At 43.2% G+C, this 23502-nt stretch overlaps 1 protein-coding gene and 1 long non-coding RNA gene across 8 annotated transcripts in view; both read right to left on the reverse strand.

The window, feature by feature from the left end:
- The window catches only part of DYNC1I1 (dynein cytoplasmic 1 intermediate chain 1), a 228848-nt gene that overhangs the window by 196273 nt on the left and 9073 nt on the right, over positions 1-23502 (reverse strand). The window lies entirely within an intron of this gene.
- LOC310745882 lies at positions 17843-20471 on the reverse strand. Its single transcript, XR_014540423.1, has 3 exons — positions 18484-20471; positions 18351-18447; positions 17843-18266 (listed from the first exon to the last, which is right to left on the reverse strand). It is a non-coding gene; the product is annotated as an uncharacterized lncRNA (long non-coding RNA).

The following is a 23502-nucleotide window of genomic DNA, read 5'->3' on the forward strand; positions in this document are numbered from 1 at the left end:
AAACAGGATCTAAACAAAGCAAATTTGAGTCCAAGCAGAGTTTCTGTAGTGCTTCGTAGCAACTTGGCAATTGAGACATTAAAAAACAAACATGCATACAAATGTTTGTGAAAAGTGAAACAATGTCTCTGAGGTTAATACCAGGATGCGGGAGAAGGAGGGAGAGGGATCAGCCATCTTCCCATTAGTTGCCAGGGCAGGGAAGCTGTGGACCTTCAGATATTTTTGAATTATAATTCCCATCATCCCTGACCATTGACCAGGTTCTATGCCATTGCCTGCTCTTTATTCGACCTCCTGGGTCATTTAAAAGGAAAGGCTGTGGTGTAAACATTATATTGTCAAATTTTATTTTATTATTTATGCAAAGCCCTTCCAAGGCTGCATACAAACATAATTGAAACAATATCAAACCAGTGGTAGCTCAGGGAATCTTTAACCAAAAATTATGAGTTGATTACAATTTCAATTCTACCAGATATGTAGAAATCCATGTTGGGCATTCAAACACCAACACAGCCCTGATGTTGTGTTGTACACAACTTTAGACTCTAGCTGGTGTTCTCCCCATCCCTGAATTTGATGAATGCCTCCCAAAGGAGATCAATTTGTCAGTCACGGTATTGCAGTTTCCCAGTTTCCTGCAATGAACCAAGTAGGAGGGTGGCGCTGTGGATTAAACCACAGAGCCTAGGACTTGCTGATCAGAAGGTCAGTGGTTCGAATCCCTGTGACGGGGTGAGCTCCCATTGCTCGGTCTCTGCTCCTGCCAACCTAGCAGTTCGTAAGCACATCAAGGTGCAAGTAGATAAAAAGGTACCGCTCCTGCGGGAAGGTAAACGGTGTTTCCGTGCGCTGCTCTGGTTTGCCAGAAGCGGCTTAGTCATGCTGGCCACATGACCTGGTAGCTGTATGCCGGCTCCCTTGGCCAATAAAGCGTGCCGCAACCCCAGAGTTGGCCACGACTGGACCTAATGGTCAGGGGTCCCTTTAGCTTTACCTTACTTCCAACACAACTGTAGTTCAGCAGTTTCATTTCTCCATCTGAGACAGACCAGTAGCAGTGTCACCCCACACACTCTGCCACCCTGTGCCCTGCTGCACTGCCAGCAGCTACTTACCACAGATGCCACTGTGACATACAGAAGTTGCTCCAAGTCTCACAAGACTTCCCCCAACCTGCCAGTAAAGCCTCTCGAGGCTTTGGCAAAACTTTGCAGCATTTGCAGACTTAACAGATGTGGCTGCTGCACTTAAAAGGAGAGAGATAAAGAAACTCATCCGGAAAGCTCCCCACAGGCCCAGCAGGCAGCTGGCATCACTGTGAAATATACCCAGCAGGTGGAGTGTCTGGGCAAGAGGCTGCAGATGGCAGGGGCTGGTGCAGTGGCGGCAGCTGGCAGAAGCGGCTGGGCAGTTGCAGGGACTCAGGCAAGCAATATGGGGTGCATTCGTTTGGCCATCTCTTCCAGTTCACGGTCTGTGATAAGAGATTCTGTGTGCCTCACAACAGGGCCAGACCTGCAGTTCAGTGTTCCCTCATACAATCTCTCTCTCTCTCTCTCTCTCTCTCTCTCTCTCTCTCTCTCTCTCTCACTCTCTCTCTCACACACATATCACTGAATGAGAATTTATGCTCTGAATGAAGTTGTCTTCTGCCTCGTGTGAATGAAATAATATGTGCATAAGCTGAAGGATGCACGAGAAGAGACCAAAGACTAACACATCAAAGCTGAGTGAGAAGTTCAGTACTTTTTTTCCCTGATGGTACTCAATGGTACACAGTACTGGCACCTGTTTTTCCCTTTCCATATCTTGTGATTTATCTGTTTTGACGTGGGTGCTTTCACTGAGCCCTTCTGGGGCTGGAAACTATTTTGCGGAGCTGAGAGGCGCAGAGAAAGTGGCTGCAATTGCGCACAGAGGCCAGAGGTGGCGGTGGCGAGCTGGTGCTGGGAAAGAAGCTGCACAGACTTCCTGGTTTTTACCACTTAAGGAACAGCCAGAGAGTTGAGAGAGGGGGGGGAATGAGTGAGACAGCCAGCCATATGCCCTTCGTTTCTTTTTGCCCCCTTCCCTTTTTGCTCTGGGATGCCAGTTGGGCTGCAGAGATCTGCCCCATGCTTCCTTACAAGCTTCCCCACTCCAGCCCCCCTCAAAAAATACATTTGGGGCGCCTTATCCCCTAGGAGTCAGCGCCTACACCCACCGAGATTCATGGCTGAGCGGGGATTCGAACTCTGATCTCCCTGGTCCTTGTCTGATACTCTAACCACTATACCTCACTGGCTCTGGAGCAGAATGTAGTGATGGAAATGGAACCCTGAGCAGGGAGTGCTTCTCACCGTTAACATCTTTTTGCAGGCCCCACTTGGGATAATGTATTTTTTTAATGTATTTAAAATAATGTATCATTTTTAAAAAAATCAAATACAATTTAATTTTTTTGGAGAAAAAATGTTTGAATAATTCCAAAACAGGCTCCGTTTGAAGTATGCTCCAGTACCCTCTGAGGCAACCCACCTCCCTCTGAACTCCCATTTGGTAATGATCGTTTCGTGATATAATATATTCATGGCTTACAGCATTTTTCTTTACTCTCATGCCAGCTGCCTGTGCCACATTAGCTGCTGAACTCGCCCGCTTATTAGCATGGCACTTGCAAGGCTGAGATAAAAGTGTGTAGCAAAGAAATGTGACAGCTTAGTCATCTCAAAAGAGCGGTGAAGATAACATAATTCTCCTAGCTGCAGGGACTTTATATATTTTTCTCCAAACATGCTTTGAATTACTGGTTAATTTATGTATAATTGTGTCGCATGTACATAGCTGGTGACTTTTTTCTTTTTCAACCCTGAGGATTTTAATGTTACATTATTAGTGATTTTCTGAGGAAGATGCTGTTTATGAATACATAGTTATGAATTTTTTGCTCCATGTAAAAAAAACTAATTCTATATGAACACGCAGGGGGAACAAGTCATTAACAAATCTCTGAAACCAGACACTCCTGATGGCCAGACCGTCAAACAACAACATCATTTTTTTCTATTTTCGTATCTCAATAAATCCAGGTTTAGCTGTGTATGTACATGAGTAATTTATTTATTAATTTAACTTGCCTATTACCTTATACCAGAGGTCTCAAGGTGGCTTAAACAAAAGCCAGAACAATTTGAAAACATGACAAATGGTCCATATTGAGAGCATAATAACCAACAAAACTGTCAATAGTTCAAACCCTATAGCTAACCATGCAATGAATTCTACAGTATAATAATCATGGCCCTATCTGTCAACAGCATAAACAATCCCCTCCTGGTTCTGGGAGGCAGTGGTACAGGAAAGGGTGAGGAAGCACCCAGTCCTTCGCTTCTCTTCCTCCTCTTCCTCTGATCCATCCTGTGCTCCACCTTCCAGCTCTGTAGCATCCCCTGCCTCTGACTGTTGCCTCTTGGCTGGTACAGGTCACCACAAATCTCTGACTCCCTCTCCCGAATCAGACTCCAGTCCCACTTCTGGTGTACATTCGTCAGCGTCCTGCTGGTCCCTGACATTGGGGCAGAAGCACAGAGACAGTGCATAGAGAGCTTCTGAATGCAACGCTGAAGGACGAAGTCCTCTTGAGATGCAAATGCTATAAACTCTGCAGTTCTCCCAACTGCAACCAGGTTGTAAATACAGTGGTACCTCGGGTTGCAGTTGCTTCAGGTTACAGACTCCGCTAACCCAGAAATAGTACCTCGGATTAAGAACTTTGCTTCAGGATGAGAACAGAAATTGTGCTCTGGTGGCACGGCGGCAGCGGGAGGCCCCATTAGCTAAAGTAGTGCTTCAGGTTAAGAACAGTTTCAGGTTAAGAATGGACCCCCAGAACGAATTAAGTACTTAACCCAAGGTACCACTGTATGTGTTAATACACCATATTTCTTAAAGACATGAAAGTCTCCATGGCATCTTGATTCCCAATGGAAATAAGACCCAGGCTAAGTGCCTGGGTGTCCCTGGAATTCTGCTACCATTGGGGTGGTGCACAACCTTAGTAACACTATGTTCATGTTACCCCTAATTTAGCAGTTGTGTGCAACCACTATAATATACATGAGTCAGCTTTTAAACTACTGCAGGAAGCACTGGGGGTGGGGGATGCCTTCCAAAGCACATTTAAACATCCACAGGCTAAATGTTAACACAGGCATCCCAATCAGTGTCAGATTTATGTATAAGCTAAACAAGCTATAGCTTAGGGCCCCACTCTCTTGGGGGCCCCAAAAAAATTAAAGGGGGGGAAACTGGGTGTACATTTCCAAAATATAAGATAAAAAACAAAAAATAAAACCTACATAGAGCAAGAGTGTTTTGTGTTGCGTAGGCTCCTATGATGTAAGTAATGGGCCCTGCCTGCTAGTCTACTCCCTAAAATATCACTGGTTTTCTCATTTCTATATATAGGGTGCCTGCATTCTGCATGTGCAAATGGCTTTAGATACTTATTCGGTCCATCAATTACCATATAGCATATATTCAACACAAAAAAATGACAATTTGTTGTTGGCAAATGACAGCTGGACATATAAAGGGCCTCATTACCTTCAGTAGCTTAGGGCCTCATCAAACCTAAATCTGGCCCTGATCCCAACCGACCTCTGAGCCCAAGGTCCCTGGCCACAAGACAAGGTACTTAGCATATTATAATTCATTGCTTTGTAATACTGAGGAGGAGTCACCAGATGGCGCTATTAAATATAATACAAATTTGTAGTTGGCAGTGTTTTCAGTGCTGAGATTAATACTGTCTGTTTCCATGTTATGATTTTTGGGTGAAGTATTACATGAAGAAGTATAGTGATGGTTTAGCAATGCTAAACATCTTCTCTGATGTAACGGCTTTCCTGTCTAAACCATTCCATCAAGTCCTATTCCTTTAGGTGTCCTACTAAGTTGTCCTCTGCTACGTCACTAGAATGTCCTACACCCTTGATTATGTGAAAAGATAGACCAAGGGAATGCCCAAGCAATGGTGTCACAGAGCATCCACTGTCACTTCAATAGTCAGTTAGCTAATTATGCTAAAATTCCAGGGGGAGAGATGTGATAACGCTCGTGCATGTTGCAAAATCAGCATTCATGCGCCACCATGATGAACTGGGAGGAAACAGATGGGCTTTGTACAAATGCTTGTGACAGATGACCCTCGTAGTCCCTTCCAACACTACAATTCTATGATTCTGTGATTAACAGCCATTCTCTGGGGCCTCAAACAGAAATATTTCTCAGTAAATGTTACCTGATGCTTGCCTCAGGTCCAGGTGGGGGGCAAATGCAGCCTCCCAGGATTCTTTATTTGGCCCTGGGGACTCTCTCCAGGTGACACCCCTCCCCAGTCTTGCTTTGTCTGGGGTTTCCGTATCTGAAAAAGTAAAATTCCTGACACCCACAAAGTTGTTGAGCTTTCTGGAGCGGCTTTTTCCATTATGCTGCCATACATCCAATTTGGCAAAATTCCCCAATGCCATTTTTACAGCCGAAAACCAGAACATGTCAGAGATTTTCAGGGCCTAGCTTTGGCCCTCGTGAAGTGTTTTTGCCTGGCTGAAATGTGCCCTTGAACTCTGATAAGGCCTGGATAGGGGAAAGAGAGGGGCATGTGACAGTATGCAGAAACTAGCCTACTGCACGCAGGTAATGTTCACATTAATTGCTCCGCCCACCTTTGCCCTGGTCTCTGCCCACCGTTGGCATGTGATCCCCAGAAGGGAATGAAGTCTTCATGCTGAAAAATGTTCCCCCCCTCTGCCAAGGACTGAGCATGGCACCTCCTGTTCTGTCCCGGAGCTCTCACTTCACGAATGATCATCTATTTATCAATGGCACATGCAAAATCAGTTTGGATATGCTTTTTTGTATACCTCCTTCAAAGCTCTTGCAACAGCAAGATACACACCTGTGCTGGCTCTAGCACAGGCCCATATTGTTACATGGACAGCCAGTGCATGGAAACTGACAAAATGGCCACAGCTGCCATTCTCTGAAGAGGCCGCAAAAAAATAAGAACGCAAGAAAATCACTGCTGGATCAGGCCAATGGCCCATCTAGCCCAACATACTGTTCTCACAGTGCCCAGCCAGATGCCTGTGGGAAAGCAGGCAAGCAGGGGCTAAGCACAACAACACCTTGGAGGCAGAGCATAGCCCGCATGGGTGAAACCCTAAATAAATGAGCAACTCATATCCATGGAATTGGAAGGGTTCCCAAGGATCATCTAGTCCAACCCCCTGCAATGCAGGATTCTCAACTAAAGTGTCCATGACAGATGGCCATCCAACCTCTGCTTAAAAACCTCCAAGGAAGGTTTGACAACCTCCCGCTGTCGAACAGCTCTCATTGTCAGGAAGTTCTTCCTGGTGTTTAGTCAGAATCTCCTTTCTTTTAACTTGAATCTATTGGTTCAGGTCCTACCCTCCAAAACAGGAGAAAGAAAGCTGGTTATCATATCTCTTCTATCTCCTCTTCAAAAGTATTCAGAAATATTACTGTCCCCTACCATGGAGGCAGACTAGTAACTATTGTGGTTAGGAGCCCTAAATAAATGAGCCTTGAATAATATTGGGAGACCCGACAAAAAAAACGTATCTGGAATTAAGAGTTGGCCAATGCAACATCCTAGTATTTTTGAACCCTGGGACCTCTCCTTTTACAAATGGTTGCGGCCGCTTTAAGGATGTCCTGTTTCCTCGGCGCTTCATATTTTATGTGCTTTTTCGGTTCCTATCCCTTAACTTTCCTTCTGATCTCTATGCAAACCCAGCAGGGGGCTGTCTCTTCCTCCTTGCTGCACCTGCTGTGCTGTGGTTTTCATAACACCTTATTAGACATAATTGCCTGTCAGCTGCCTGCAGGCTTTATGTGTAATCTGGGCCTTGCGAGCTTCCTTTCTTAACTTCCCGTCAAGTTGCTGGCATAGGAGGGAAATTGTTTAAAAGCGCCTGGCAAAAGGTAGAGACACCATAGTTAATTAGGAGTAGCTGCAAAACAAATTATCAGCAGGCCCCGCACCGCAGCGATGAGTGTGGCGCCTAACAATAAACAAAAGCTGCCGAACAATATTTTTATTTATAGCAATGCATTGCATTTAGTTATTACCACCAAATCAAAGTGCACCCTCCTGAGCTATTTGACTCATCTGCAGACCCTTCAAGTGTCCCTATTTTCAAGGGACATCCCTGATTTGGAGAAGCCATCCCGGTTTCTGATTTGATCCAGAATGTCCCACTTTTCCTTAAAGGTAAAGGGACCCCTGACCATTAGGTCCAGTCGTGACTGACTCTGGGGTTGCGGCGCTCATCTCGCTTTATTCGCTGAGGGAGCCACCATACAGCTTCCGGGTCATGTGGCCAGCATGACTTTTCTTTAGGGTGTCTTTATTTTCATTGGAGAAATGTTGGAGGGTATGGAGTTATCCAACCACCAAGCCATCTGAAGGCAATCCTGTATAGAGGTTTTTTTAATGTTTAATGCTTTATTATGTTTTTATATATGTTGGAAGCTGCCCAGAGTGGCTGGGAGAACCCAGTAAGATGTGTGGGGTATAAATAGGAAAATTATCATTATTGAATGGGACGTCCCTATTTTCATTGGAGAAATGTTGGCGGGTATGCATCAGGTTACCCTGGTTAAAGCACTCAGCATCCTGTGGCAGATGAGTGAATTAAACCATCAGCATCATGTCACTGATTTGCCTAACCAATGCAGACCATGAATCAGGTAGACACAAAGGGGTCAGGCAACTGTGAGACTCTGTTAAGGTGATGTAAATCAGGAGAGGCAAAACTCAGGCCAGGAGCTAAACGTGGCATTCCAGACCTGTTTATTTGGCCCTAAAAATTCTCCCTGGGCCACACCCCTTTGTGTCTGGTTGGAAGGTACCCTTGAACTCCCATGATGCCTCTTGCTTATATGAATGGATAGAGAAACGTCCCTGATATTTCAGTGATTTCCGCCCAGACACTGCTTCCAACTACAGTATTCCAGCTATGTCTGGGAAATTCCGGATGTATGGCAACCCTAGAAATAGCCTGATGTCACAGACCGGTTGGATGCAGAGGAATGGTAGGAGACAGCAGCTGGGGAACCCCAAGGGAAGAAGGCTCAGGGGGTTGGTGGTAGGATGACAATGAGTGGTTAGAGGGAGAAGGGTCCAGCTGGGGAAGAGGCAGTGTCTCAGTAAGCTTGGGGGAAACCTGAGGACTCCTGTAAGCATCACACATAGTATATACGAAATGCTTCAAACATTTGAAATGCACTGTATAAATATTATTTCACTCTTGCCTCTCAGAGCCCTAATAAGTATGTTCCCTAAACACCCATACTTCTGTTTCCACAAAATTGGGAGGAGTAATGGATGTATATTACAACTTTGTATAATAGGTGACAGGAGCAAACCAGCAGTAATTTGGAGTTTATTAACAAAAACAAGATCTGCACAGGAGTGTCATGAGCACAGCGACTCATCTCCCCCATGAAGCAGTTGCTAAGACTGAAGGTCCCTGACTCCCCACAGCTGCCTAAGTCCAACTCCTCTGCAAGGTTTTCCCCAAGCAATCTGAGACTGTGCCTCTTCACCATCTGGATCCTTCTCCCTCTAAGGTAGGCTGGTTATTGGGAGTGGGGCTGAGGCTGTGAGATAGTTGGCCCAGTGCAGGGGGAGCCAATACAATGTCCTCCAGAAGGTTGTTAGACTATCAGCCTCAACCAGCATGACCAATAGTCAGGGATGATGGGAGCTGTAGTCCAATAATGTCTACTCTCTCACTGGTATGCAGTTTTTGTTTGCATTGCCTTATACCTTACTAACCCTTATTCTCAACAAGCAGTAGTAGAGTATAAAATAGTAGGCATCTGACATCCTGGAATCTTCTGTCACTAGATGGCAGTGTAACAATTCACTACACTATTGTAACAAGTTGAAAGCTGTAAATGACCAGGTCCTTTCTGATGTTTAGAAGATAATGTTATCTATTAATAATATTAAGAAGACAACAATGGGTTTTAAGACCCCAACTGGTGAATCCTTGTAGGTGGCAGCATTTGTGACACAAAATAAGCACAGACATTTGGATCAGTTGGCCGGGGATTAAATCTGGAACCAAATTCACAACATACAATTCTTTCAGCCTTCACCTTGAAAGCATATATGGCACCAAGGTGCCTTCTACAATGTGTTTCAGAAAGAGATTAACATCAGTGGCCATCAAAGATACATTTGTTGTTCAGCATCAATGTATGCTATACAAGCTCTCTCCCTTCACTTGGTACAACAGAATGGCAAGGACATAACAATATGAAATTCCCTTTAACTACTTCTATGCAGTACAGTGGCTTTGCAACTAAATTAATACTAGCATTGGCATCAAGCAGAAAGCAAATCTTTATTCTTAATCATTTGAAGAATCAGCTTTAGAACCCATTAACTTAATGTGGTCCTGTAAATGCAAATAGACTGTGCACACAATTATTAGGCCATGATTGTACAGGTTCTTGTTCTGTCATGAATCATTCATCTTTCTTGTAAAAAATCATAGCCAGCAGTCACTCAAAAGGAAATGCTTATTTTTCATAAATCTCTGCTTAGTCTTGTAAATACCCACTTAAACCTTCTGGCTTCATTATGCATATCTTTTCATTTTCCCTTCATTGTTCTTTGTCCTAAACATACAAAAGCACAGGTACATATATATTGTCACTGTTCATCAAGTCTACAGGGAAGAGAGTGCATCTGTCTAGTCCTGACTCAAAGTCAAGAGACTGCGCATGTGCTATCATTTGTCAATGTTCTTCCTGCTGAGATCCCCATACACAATTTGCACTGCATGTGTGGACTTTTACAGTATACCATGCAAACAGTACAAACAGAGCGGTTGCTTAAGAGAACCACAGGAGCTTAATTGTGGGTATGGTCTACTTCTTCCTTTCACATGGTGTGTAAAAGAGGAACAAACCCCTGATGATCAAGGAAGAGGAAGAACAAGTAAAGGAGAAAGCTGCCCAAGGAGATGTGCTGTGGATATATTATCCTACGGGCAATGGACAGAGGTAGCATGCCTGTATCTTCAACATACTTGGTTAGGGTGGCTTACCACTCTGACGATGCCTGCCCCGTGTGGACATGAAGGTTGCTACTAGCATGGTACATAGGATGCAATCTGCTGGAAATATATGTTAACCCCTACACTACAGTAAAAGACCTCCTTCCTTGCTTTTGCAGGCTCAATACGTGTTTTAGTGCTGTAGAGGTTACTTAATATTGCAGGATATGGAATTTGCTTCTACTAAGAATAGCCAGCAACTTTTCTGCTGTTAGAAGTTAATAAATGGTAGAATTCAAGTTCACAGCTATATACCACCATGAGGCTCTCACACAGCACTCTCTCATGATTTGTTTATAGATAATTACTGAGCAGTGGCAACTAAATGTGGATCTCTGTATAGTATTTATCATTTGTTCTTAGCCAAATAAGAATTGACATGCTATCCACCAGGTTGTTAGAGCAACCATAGAGCAGGCACATCAGGTAACATGCAAGCAAAGTGTCGGCAGTGACGCATTTGAAAGCAAGTTTGCTGGATGAAACTAACACAGTAAAATAATATTTGGTTGAGTTGACTAGGTCAAAAAGATAGTGTCAAAGCCTAGCACTGTGTGTGTGTGCGCGCGCATCCATATATATATATATATATATATATATATATATATATATATAATAAAAAATATATATATATAAAACTATTATCTCCTTGAAGGAAAGGTTTGGGGTCTGGTGAAGAAAGCACCTGTATTTTTTCACTGAAGTACCGCTATTTTTCAGTGGTGTGAGATAGGATCTGTTTTCTTACATCCAGTGGCTGAAAGAATCCGGCATCTTAATTGTTTCTATATATAACCCAACTGGCCACAGCTTGCTTGGCTGGAAGCTAAAGAAGACAATGAGCCATGCACCATGTCATTATCTCCACCGCTGCACCACACAGGCATCTACGACAACAACAATGGGTGGATCTAAATGTGTTTAATGGTAGTGTGGGAGAGATGTACAGAGGGAATCAATTACCTCCTGAAACCTGTCACAGCCATACAGATATTTCAAAGACAGCATAAAATGTTTTTGTGGGGGTTTTAAAGCATGGATTTGACTGACTTTTGATAATGGGGATGGGAAGTGACTTGGGCCAGGGCCAGCCCTACCATTAGGCAGGTGGCAGATTCTGAGGGGCAGAGTATTGTGTGCTGCGTGGCCTGCCTTGCACCCTGTGGGCTAGCCTGCTGTGCTCAGCTACACTGGGCGTAAACTATCTGTTGCCAGTGTCAAAGTGCTTTTGTACATGGGCAGCTTGTTTGCCTCAGGCAGCAAAATATCTTTGCCCAGCCCTGACTGGGCCATGGATACCTCCACCTGAATCCTGATCAGAAAGATATTCTCTTATACTCAGGGTTCATTGAGGTCAGTTGTCACTGAAGGCCAAACTAGACATGGTGTTAATCATTTTGTTAACCCTTGTGTTATTTTTAAAAATTAAATAGCAGCCAGTGCAGGGGGGGGAGCAGTTCCATGGCAAGGGGTAAGGCTTTAGCCCTTTGCTGTATAGCAGTCCCAATCTGAAGTGCAGCATCATGTGCTTGATATGGCGAGCACCAATCTCAGGCAAGGACAAGGTAAGGCTGGTTGTTCCAACAAGAAACAAGCTGAAACGGAACCCTTCTATAGGAGCAAAAGCAGCGACAGCCTGATTACTAGGACCACCTGTGCTGCAAGATGCAGCTTCACTTCAAAGTGCCCAGCCTTCTCTAGAATTCTTCTACTGTAACTGATCAGGGGAACCTCTGGTCTAACCGGGTCTTCGCCATGAGAGTCCACTAAATCTGAGAACGGCAACATTACATCCTTAGCCTGTGGCACAGGCGCTAATGACTCACCCAGTAGATATGCTTCTGGGGGTGGTCCTGCATGTCCTCCCCCTTCTGCTTCAGAGTCTTTGTCCTCACCTCCTGAAGACAAGGAATCTGACTCCAGGGTTATAAACTGTGCCACTTATTCGCTCTGGGAGGAAAGTTTCTGCTAACACCAACAGAAGCTTTCCTTTTGGGGCAATAAGCAGGCACAAAGGGAGAAGCATTTCGATCAAAGCCATCATTCACTATTTAATCAGTCTTCAGTATTTTTATGCTATTTTTCTGGGCATGCTCTCCCAATGTGGCTCGTATACAGGATTAAAACATAAAATACAACTAAAATAATATATTTACCATTAAGAAAAACCATAGACATTGCTCTACACAAATATAAGTTGGCAGCATTGTTCCTGAAGAATGAGTGGCCATTTTATAGCCGCAGTGAATTAACACTGCACATTTAAGTACAGCCCAGAATCCCTCTTTCCTCTCTTCCCTTGAAATACCCTGCCACAGGCCTGTGATTTGAGAGCCCTGCCAGGGAGCTCTAAACTTGTCACTCTACCAACACTTTGTGACGTTAGTTCAACAAACAGCCACGGACATCCAATTCTTTACTTGCCAAGTTAGTGATTTTCAGATTCGTGGCATGTTCCTTGAAACTTGCATGTACCCGATCATTTAATCCCAGACTGAGATGCTGTCTTTATTTGCACAGACAGCACTTGGCACATTTGGAAGGCAGCATGAAGGACATTACATTACATTAGCCAAGTATCATGTTCTGGCAGTTCATCTGTAACATCTATGCTGTCTATGACCTTTCACATATAAACTGTGATAGGTTAGGAAGGAGAAAAAGCACCAGTTACTATACGTAATATGAATATGGAAAAGGACAGCATTTAAAGTGGGGTGTGTGATCTATGACCTTTTCACTGCTGGGGACATCAAGCACGTGGTCAATCTTCTCAGCTCTGAAACCTGAGGACTCAAGTCAGTCACTAGCTCTCAGACATAAGCAGGCTAAAAACACAGGTTGATAGTGTGATCTCATTGACGTCAGTGGGGGTCTGAGCTGCATTAAATGCAAACATGCTATCACAATATCTCCAAGTTATTCCCTTTATTTCTGAGGTGAATGTTGTTGCATATGCAGCCAAACTAGCACCATCCAAGCACAAGAGAGAGATATCAGCAGGTTCGGGGGAGCATTAAGTTTCCTAAAGTACAAAAACCTAAGGGAGGGACTCTCTGAAACAGCCCACAGAATGCTGGGAGGGGGATTGGGCAGAAACCTGGGTAGGAGATAGGGATGTGAAGGCCTGAAGAAAATGGGAAAAAATGGGGGTAAACCTAGATAATTGTTTAATCTTTTATCCTCGGCCTTCAAATCTTTCATGGAAGAGGATGGAATGAAGTATTGCAGAAGAGGGCATGGCTGGCTGGAACACTGAACAGAGGACTCCACACTGCAACATTTAGTCCTGCTTGATTATCTGAATAGAGACCCAGTGTTGTCCTTATACCATTGTTCTTCCATCAGTGCTGTTCTTCCATCGCTTTCCAGCTGCTTGCCCTGATTACCAGACTCAGCTCGGAAATCAAGTTGTAAGAGGTTTGCTCTTCTAAGCCAGAATCCCATACTCACAAAGGCCCAGAGCAAGGAAGAGGTTTGTTGACTTATCTGCAATTTTTTTGAAACTAGAATGGAAAAGATGGGTGCTCAGAAGGACAGCAGCCAGTGCCTTTGCAAGAGCTGCTGTAATCAGCTGATCAACAGTGCTTGCAAGGGCACAGCCCAGCAAAGCTACGTCTTCATGCCCTACACCTGACAGCAAATATGACATCAGATGTGTGACTTGATCAAAACAGCCCAGCAGGCCAAACAGTGAGATCTAGTGGCCTCATTAGGCCTGCAGGCCAGAGGTTTTCCACCACTGCATGAACTGCACTGCATGAACACACAAAACCACCTCCCTGTGTACTGACATAACTGGAAGTTAGCACTCAGCACAAGCTGACCGAAAGCTGCAGCTGCTGCGGATCACAATGTGGAAAGGGGGTTGAAATTTGAACCTGGGTGTCCCATCTTCAAAGCCAACTCTCTCCAAATGACTTGGAGGTTGCTCCTTCCCTCCATCTGTTATTCTATGCCTGTAATTTTTGTTTTCCTCTCCTCCCCTATCCCACAAAAATATTCAGGAAAATCCCCCTCCCACAAACACAATTTTTACAATCTACATGTAGGGTGGAGAGTTCTGGGTGCACCTGTTGATCTAGTTTTAATATTGTTTAATATTATTTTTATTCAATATTGTTATTTGAATAATATAGGCCTAGCCCTTGCTCCTGCCAGTTCTCCCTTGGCCTACTGTTTCCTTCGTTCACCAATATGAGCTAACCAATGTGTTTTGTTCAACATTAAGCAAGCTGAAATTTATCAGAAGAGACTATTGGATAATTTTCCCTCCCTCCCATGAATTCTTAGTAATGTACGACAAATGCACACGCACACACACACCAGCCATAACAAGGGGGGGGGATCATGGCAAGGCATTTTGCTTACTTCCTTCTCATATTTCCTTCCATAAAGTACTTCATCTTCACAGCACTTCAAAGTTTAGGAGAGAAACAAGACTCATTTCAGGGCCATCCCAAGACATTTCACTACCTCAGGTGAATGACAAGATGGTGCCTCCTCTCATTCCATGTACAAAAAACTGACCAGTCAGCCAAATCTGATTTCAGCACTGGCAATGGTTCAGCATCAGGGCTGGCCCACCCATTAGGCTCATTAGCTCAGGTGATGGGTTGCAGAGAGGTGACAGACCTGGACCTGCGAAGAGTGCACCACTCACTGACTCCTGTGCTTGTCACCCACGTGCTGCCTGGAAAGAACAGGACTGCTGCTGCCACTGCCTGCTCCTCTCTGGACTCTTTTTTTTTCCCCACCGCCACCTTCCAGGGCTTCCCTGAGCCACCTGAGGTGGTGGTGGTGCATGGATCAGGCCAATGGCCCACCTAGTCTAGGGTTCTGTTCCCACACTAAATGTTGCAGTGTGCAGTCCTCTGTTTGCCCTTCCAGCCTGTGGGAAACCAGTAAGCTGGACATGAACTCAATCACACTCTGCCATGTGAGATGCACATTGATATAGGATGACTATGATTTAAAAGTAATACATTATACCTCCCCATAGTGGGGAGAATTGTGAACAGTGCGCTGTCCAAGTACTGTTGATGGGCAACTTCAAGACTTCTCTTGCCCTCCCTTCTCAGGGTTCTTTTTCTTTTGTTTAAGCTGGACTTGGGTCCCATCTGCACGATGCATTTAAACCAGTGGCAAACAACTATAAACAGTCATGGCTTCCTGCAAAGAATCCTGGGGACTGTAGTTTGTTAAGGGGGATGAGAGTTGTAAGAAGACTCCATATTCTCTCAACATAACTGCAATTCCCAGAGTGGTTTAACCATCAATCTCCCTTCCTAGGGACTTCTGGGAATTGTAGCTGTCTGAGGATAATAGGGGGTTCCCTAACAACTCTCAGCGGCCTTAAAAAACTTCAGTTCCCAGGATTCTTTGGGGGAAGTCATGATTTTTAATGGGGTATAACAGTGCTTTAAATGTATAGTGCTGATGTGGCCCTTGGGCAGACAACCCTGCTCATAATCTCTACTAGTCATATGGGCCTCCTTTTCTTTAATTTTCTTCACTCTAAAATATAGTGTATGACAAGAAGCCGAGACAAAATAAGGTGCACTGTGCAAACGTGGGCACTAGAGGCTCTAGTGTTGCAGAAACCTTTCTTCCCAAACAAAACACTGCCCAAGTCAGCTATTTTAAACATGTTTGAAAGGAAACAGCTGAGAGGAAAAACAGAGAGTCTGCAAAAATCAACTGGGGATTCCCACCCCCCACCCCACTCCACCCCCTCCCCAAAAAAACCCACAAAGGACCACATGAATCCAAGATCTGCTTGTTTGTCACACTGGAAATTATTTGGAATACATTTTTGTTAAAATGGTATCACTCTTTGGAGGAAAGCTTGTATTCTGAACCAAAGCTGCCACATCTAAGTAGGTACACATATTTAACATATATTATTAGGCAAATCAGACCAGTCCAGGCCAATAACAACCATGTATCACAATGAATATTGCCACTGGCTCAGGAGAATGGGAAAGCCCAGTCATCAGGGAGACGGCCACTGCTATCTACAACTTACAGCTACCACTTATGGCCACCACCTCACTCTGCCTAATAGTAGGGCAACCCTGGGGGAACTCTTGTCCCAGTCTGATACCTGCAGGGATATATTTAATGCTTAGACACTGAAGTTTGCTGGGGTTTTTAAGACTACAGGAAGTGACTATTTTAGGTGAGTCTGATATGAGTGCAACCACACACACACACACACACACACACACACATCACGCTAAACCCAGAAGTGACCCAAGAAGTCACAGGAACATCACAAAAAGGGGCAGAATGGGGCGGGGTAAATTGGGAGTTGCCTGTACTTCTTTGACACAAATTATCCATTAAGTTAACGATGGCAGTACTCTGTCACAGATCCTATAATATTTTAAAGGTTCTCCATAGGCCAGGTGGAATCCTATTGGCTCCTTGTATCACCTGACAATTGTTGGCCTAGTAGCAGCAGCAGCACATTGTGGCCAAGTGTGTCAGACTAATCCTAATTCCTCTATGAAATTTCTTTATGAAAATGATTTAGGAAAAATCTCGAATTGTGAGAAAGTCATTGCCTAATGGGGAGAGGTATAAGTTCTGAAGATGTATTGTTCTCAGTAAATATTTCAGCAAACTTGGAAGTTTGTGGATAGATGGAAAGGGTAACAAAAATGTTAATTCACTGCACCGGAACCAGTGTGTAGGTCATGGGCAGTCAACGGGGTGCTCTCCAGGTGTTGGACTACAATTCCCATCATCCCTAACCACTGGCCATGTTGCCTGTGGCTGATGGAAGTTGGAGTCCAACAACATCTGGAGGCACATTTGTTACCCCTGACCTAGGCAGAATAGGGCTGTGAGGCAGGAACACAGCACTGGGGCCACACACACAGACCTAGGAAGAACCCTTCCTGACAAACTTCATAGATCAGAAACAGTACATCCCACTCAGCATCTTTGCAAATTGTGAGCATAAAATTCTGACATTATCCTTTGCCTCCAGGTCTGGAACATCTGTTTGTTTCAATCTGTTACACTGTTCTCTCTTTCTTCAGGAAGCATTGCCATAACTTAACACTACATACTGTTTTTCTGTGGCTCCCCAAAGCACATTCTTAATAACACCCATTTGAGGTGAAACGGGATATTGCTGACAAGGCTCCCCAAAGAGTTAGATTTTGGTCTGCTTGAGCTCATACTTGTGATTTCATGCCATTTGGCTTTATTAGGTTTTCCCCTAATGGAAGGCATATCTGTTTACACTTATCCTGCTTGAATGAAGATGAGCTGCCTAAGCGGTAGTTGTTTTCACACCTGTTTCCCTTTGCTATGGCCGTGAAAGGTTAAAAATAGAACACAGAATGAAACTCATTGTGATACTTATTTACTAATGCTTTGTGTGCTATCAGACAGGCACCTGATCCTGTATATGTATATAGTTGCAACTGAATAGATATCAGCTTGATGAAATGTAGCTACAGCTGCACTGTGTGTAAAGCCAGTGAGCAAACCTACACTTCTATGCTTCCTTTCAGCAAAAGATAAAATAAAATAATCCTATATTAACTGCTTATTACAATAGACAGAGATGCAAAGTGACACTGACAGAGGTGTTGTGCCACCATCATGATGCAACAGCAAGCTTCTGGAACAATGCCATGATATTATCCCAAGCAGAACTGATGATTACTACTTAAAATACTTAATTGAAGACAGGGAACCAGATATTACCTTAAAAGTGGCTAAATTCTGTGCTACTGCTGCTATAAAATTAAGGAGATAAGCTCTGAATGAATCTAACAGCCAATGTCTTAATATATTTTAAATTAGCGGTCAAGGTTTTATTTTATATATTTTAGCTGTTTTATATCTGAATTATTTATTGTGTATGAGCTCGTAGAGCTTACTTTTATTCATATTTATATGCTCTCTGTTGTTGCATATGTTTGCATTCTGGTCAGTGACCGAAATAAATTCATTCATTCATTCATCATTACTATAGGGACATACGTTCAATATTTATCACTCCAATCATGCAATGAACCCCAAGCAGATCTGATGACCATTACTTAAAATATCAAATAGAGGACATGTCTATGCTATAATTTGTAGCCAGCTCCTACCAGGCTGAAGCTTGTATTTGATATCCCGCTTTATTTGGATTTGATATCCCGCTTTATCACTACCCTAAGGAGTCTCAAAGCGGCTCACAACCAGCTTGTAAGCTGCACTCACAGTCTTCTTAATAATATATATTTTATTAAAGGCACTCTTGACCACCTAGAGCTTCAAGCCTTCCACCTGCCACCTGGAGGGGACCAAACCTGGAGACTTCAGGCTGGACCTGGAAGTCTAGCAACCCTGGAGTTGTGCATGCAGCATCCTGCAGATGAGGAACAATCCAAGCAGAACACACAAGAGGGGTTAACAAAAGTGAGGTGTGCACTCAGCTTTCTTGTGTATCCTCATTACTGCCACAGGAAGCAGCTTATATTTTCCATTTGCACATTCTGATTGCTGCTGCATTAACCTTTGCTGTCACTAATGTTTAACGGATATAATTTGGCTGCAAAATTAATTTCTGCAAATAAATGAGTTATTTTTATTATTCAACACACACTATGAACAAAAAGGGGGGAAAGATAAAAGAGGGAATTGGAAATAGCTGAGTTAAATTGTTATTTCAAGGCTTACATGCTGCGGTGTCACTTCCTCTCTCTTTAAGCCAGTGATAAAGCGAATGAGTCTCCTGACTCATATTTAATGGGTGCTCAAACTGCTGTGGATTACAAATGTGTAATCTTTTCAAATACAGGAATCATTGGTATTTGCAAAGTTGCTACTGTCGCCTACACAGCAGCAATAATTTTCATAACCAATACCATTTCATGTCCAGACTGGTGGCGTCAGCAGATATAGCAGCACTAAACTGTCCTTTGAAAGTCGCTAACGCTTTAAAAAGCAAAGTACACTATGGCAGCAATTTCTGCCTATCCTGTAAAATTTGCAACCTTTGGCCAATCTGAGTAACACTGTATTGACAGACACAAGCCCATGTACATCAGTGATACTTCCTTTACAATGGAAAATCTAAAAGCTTCAATAATTTCAGGTTGTTTGTCTCCTGGAGGTATTAACAGAAGGAACCTTGTGGTTTCATATATTTTTTTTAAAAAAAAATGGGTGTTACTATTGCTAAATTACTCCCAGCTTCCATCTCCACAAACAAGCAGACTTGACCCCATCTACCAGTTTCATCAGATACCTTTTCCTTTTCCTGGTAAGATAGCCTTACCATTACTGCAATGTGGATTTATCATTTTTATAATATTTTGCATCAACTGGAGGGGGAAATGCTTACATTTTACCTCTCAAATGAACTGCTTTCTCATCACATACCAGTAGTTTGCTAAATGTTGGATTGTAAGACTCCACATGGTGGAACACATGCCCTGCTTTCATGTTGGAATTTATAACTCCCTGATTGATTAAAATAATATGTGTCCTTTAAAAAAGTCACCTACCTAATACTAAAGTCTTCTTTCTTAACATGGCCTTTTGATTTACCCTATTGCCACATGGCTCCCTCATGCAGGAAAAGTACTACGTGCAGACAAGGTCTGTCAAATGGCACACCTCACTATTTTTTAAAACCTCCAATCAAGCAGCTGAGTGCAAGTGGTCTAATATTAGCCTGTAAGCACCATAATAATCAACTCACTGACGTCTACTAGGTCTAGCATAAGGTTCTTCCCAGATTAGTTGAAAGGACACTTGAACATCTAATGGGTTCAGAATGTACTAAAACAAATGGGTCTAAACTTCCATTAATAAATGTAAAGTGGAGATTAACAGAAGACTTATAATCAGAGATGGAAAATTCCGGACAGTCTCACTTAGAACAGTAAGAGATTAAAATGAGAACTGAATAAATGGGAAAGGTTTTAAAGTGGAAAGTTAATTTGCTCCATAATTAGTCGAGCTGGGACCAGGAATTAATTGGAGCCATGACAAGGTCTAAACACCAAACATCTAGATATTTTAAAATCTACCTGCATTGTATTTTCAGTTTCTCAGCATTCAATCACACTTCAGTGTAAACAAAAAACAGAACCCATGTGGCTCTATGCAGATGGGAACAAGTGGGATACTCTGGCTATGTACACATTAGGAGCTGAAAATGCAGCGAGGTTGTTCTCACCCACACCAGTTGCATTTCAAGTCACACGTGGACATTGTTGTACACACTAGAGAGGAAGTGGGGCTGCCTTCATCACCCAAAGTACATTCCCTGTTCAGTTTTCCTGCCCCTGCAACCCCACCAAAACTCTCATTCACCTATGCATGCACTGTTATCTGTACATGTGCAGTGGCTGTCTCAAACATAGACCCACAGCTCAACTGTGAAGTGACTGTGGCTTAAGATTTTCTTTTGGTTTGAAACATCAAGCAGAAGTATTTCTCAATAAACTACAGAATAGCTATGCATCATGGCTGATGTTGTGCATAAAAAGGTAAAGGTACCCCTGCCCGTACGGGCCAGCCGTGTCCGACTCTAGGGTTGCGTGCTCATCTCGCTCTAGAGGCCGTGAGCCGGCGCCGTCCGAAGACATTTCCAGGTCATGTGGCCAGCGTGACGAAGCTGCAGCTGGTGAGCCAGCACCAGCGCAGCACACGGAAACGCCGTTTACCTTCCCGCTATAAAGCGGTACCTATTTATCTACTTGCACTTAAGAGTGCTTTCGAACTGCTAGGTGGGCAGGAGCTGGGACCGAACGACGGGAGCTCACCCCGCCGCGGGGATTCGAACCGCCGACCATACGATCGGCAAGTCCTAGGCACTGAGGTTTTACCCACAGCGCCACCTGCCACCCGCATATGATGTTGTATGATGTTGTGCATACAAGGATTCAAAAATCAGTGATGATAACACACTAGAGCCAGAGTAGAAGTTACTATGTACACAGCCTCCATGGCATAGCCCCCACATCGGTGATGTCCTCAAGTGCTCTCATTTCCATTCTCTGATCAAAATTTGCTATTCACTCATACAGGAAAAAGTAAAGGGGACACTGTTGTGGTAAGGGCAAAAGCTAGGCTCCACAAGCTTATCTCCATCCACGACACTGAGTGGCCTGCTCTACAATGACATGGATCCAGCAAGGAGTGCAATGTGTCTTTGTGCAGAGTTGACATGGTCAGGATCCCATTGAGCACATGAATCCTCCTCCTAGAAATACCACACCCACCAGATAGACAGGTTGCAAGTATATTACACGAGTTTCTAATTTTCCATCCCACTCTCCCAGCATTCCACTACACCAAGAAATGGAACCTATGGGAAGGCAATGCAGCTAGAGATTGGTTTGGTTCTCAGAGTTTCCCATTTAAAACATGGGACACAAGAAATGGGTTTCAATCAGTGAGACACAAGGGGAGAGGATCTGTTCACATCCCCAGACATTAGGGTCATGAAAGGACAAGTTACCAGACTAATGTTGCCTTTAGGTGTTCCCTTTTACTTTCTTCCATGTAAGTGAATGACTGCTATCAACTCCTACAGGCATTATGCGGAAAACTCAATACGAAAGCCACGTGGCATGTTCAACTTCTGAAAAGCGTTCGAAAACTGAAGCAGTTACTTCTGGGTTTTCAGCGTTCAAAAACTGAAACGTTCGACTTCCGAGACGTTCAAAAACCGAGGTACTACTGTACTGTAAATAGTAGGTACAGGGGATTCAACCCAGATTGGGCCCCTGACTCCTGATTTGGATCTCTCCCACACACCTGACTTAGGAGGGTCATGTATCCTCTGTTTAAAGGAGTCCTTTATTTGAAGGAAAGTCCAAACCAAGTTTGATTTAAACATAAAGAACCCTAAGAAGAAAGAGAAGGAGGGGCCTTGGAGTTGCCCATCAGCTGTTACCAGATGGATAGCACAGTGAGCAAGTGTCCAGGTCATCTGGTTACAGCCTTCCCTGCTATATTTAAATTATAGAAATTTATTCTATAATTCATTTTTCAGGTTGTGACCTGGGAAAAAAAATCTATCCTTGTTCTTTATGTTTGCATCAGCAGGAGCAGTCAACTGGTCCTTGCTGATAGACATATGCCGCCAGTCTTCTCAATAGGATTCCCACGCAGCCAGAGCCAGCCAAATGAAAATGCATTGCTCAGCACCAGTTTGTAAACATTGCACTCAATATTTCTGAAAAGCAGCCTTAAAGAGGAAGTTTTATTTAAAAAGAGTAAGACATAATGGATGCACAAAAACAGGTATGACGCATGTCTGGATAAGGGCAAGGAGTCATGTTTCCCTGCTAGGAAATGTGCTTAGCTTTTAAGACACTGTTTATAAATAACAACCTTGAGAAGTTCTAATACATAAGGATGCCTTCATTTTGTTTGGCTGCCTAACTTTTTGTTTGATGCATCCAATTTTTAAAAAATTTAAATCTAAGGTCATTAAAAAGTACAGGAAAGGGATGATATAAATTATCTGTCTTGACTGCCTTACAATAAAAGTCAGCAAACAAAGGTCAGATGCAGTAAGCTTTGATAATCACACTCTTCATGGGTTTCCTTACAGTTCATTATTTTTAACATACCACTTCACAGGTTATGAAATCAAAATGAATTGTTACTCAGCAAGCGTGAATTGGTGCCTGTCCTATATAATCTTGTTGTGTTCTCTGAGAATCTCCTCTACTTTAAGGTCTTTAGGTGCATCATTTGAAATGTCAACTGACTGCGAAGGACTGACATTATCTGACTGTTCCAGTTTTCTTGGTGCATTATACTTATTTAAGTATAGTCAAGCATGCTAGAAGCCTTTGCTAGGTGATGCTCTCTCCATCAAAATATGATAGAGAGGGAGAAAGATAGAGAATATCATGTCTTGCATTGGGCCAAACATTTTACTAGAGCAAACAACAATCTTAGAAGCTTCTAGAAAGCTTTATTTTATATTTATTTATATAAATTTATATTTATTTATTTATTTATATAAATAAACAAAATTTATTTATTTGTTTTGTAAAATTTATGAATCACTTAAGGAAAAAAACCTCCAGCTTATTACCCAAATAAACAATGCTTGAAAAAGCATGAAAAGCTTATTAACATAACCTATCAATACTGTCAAATAAGAAAAAAACAATACAATAAATATCCCTTTGTCAGTACTTCAGTGAAATAATCCAGACTATACACAACAGGGCAAAATCAAAATTAAGGTTCAGCCACACTACTAGTGCCAGTCTTGCTAAACTCCAAAGCCACATCAGCCTGGCTAACTCAGAGGAGGTGAGGCCTTCTCACCAGACTGAACAATTCACAAGGTGGTCATGCTTGCATCAGTCTT

The sequence above is a fragment of the Podarcis filfolensis genome (assembly GCF_964270895.1).
Source record: "Podarcis filfolensis genome assembly, chromosome: 12".
NCBI classification, from domain to species: domain Eukaryota; kingdom Metazoa; phylum Chordata; class Lepidosauria; order Squamata; family Lacertidae; genus Podarcis; species Podarcis filfolensis.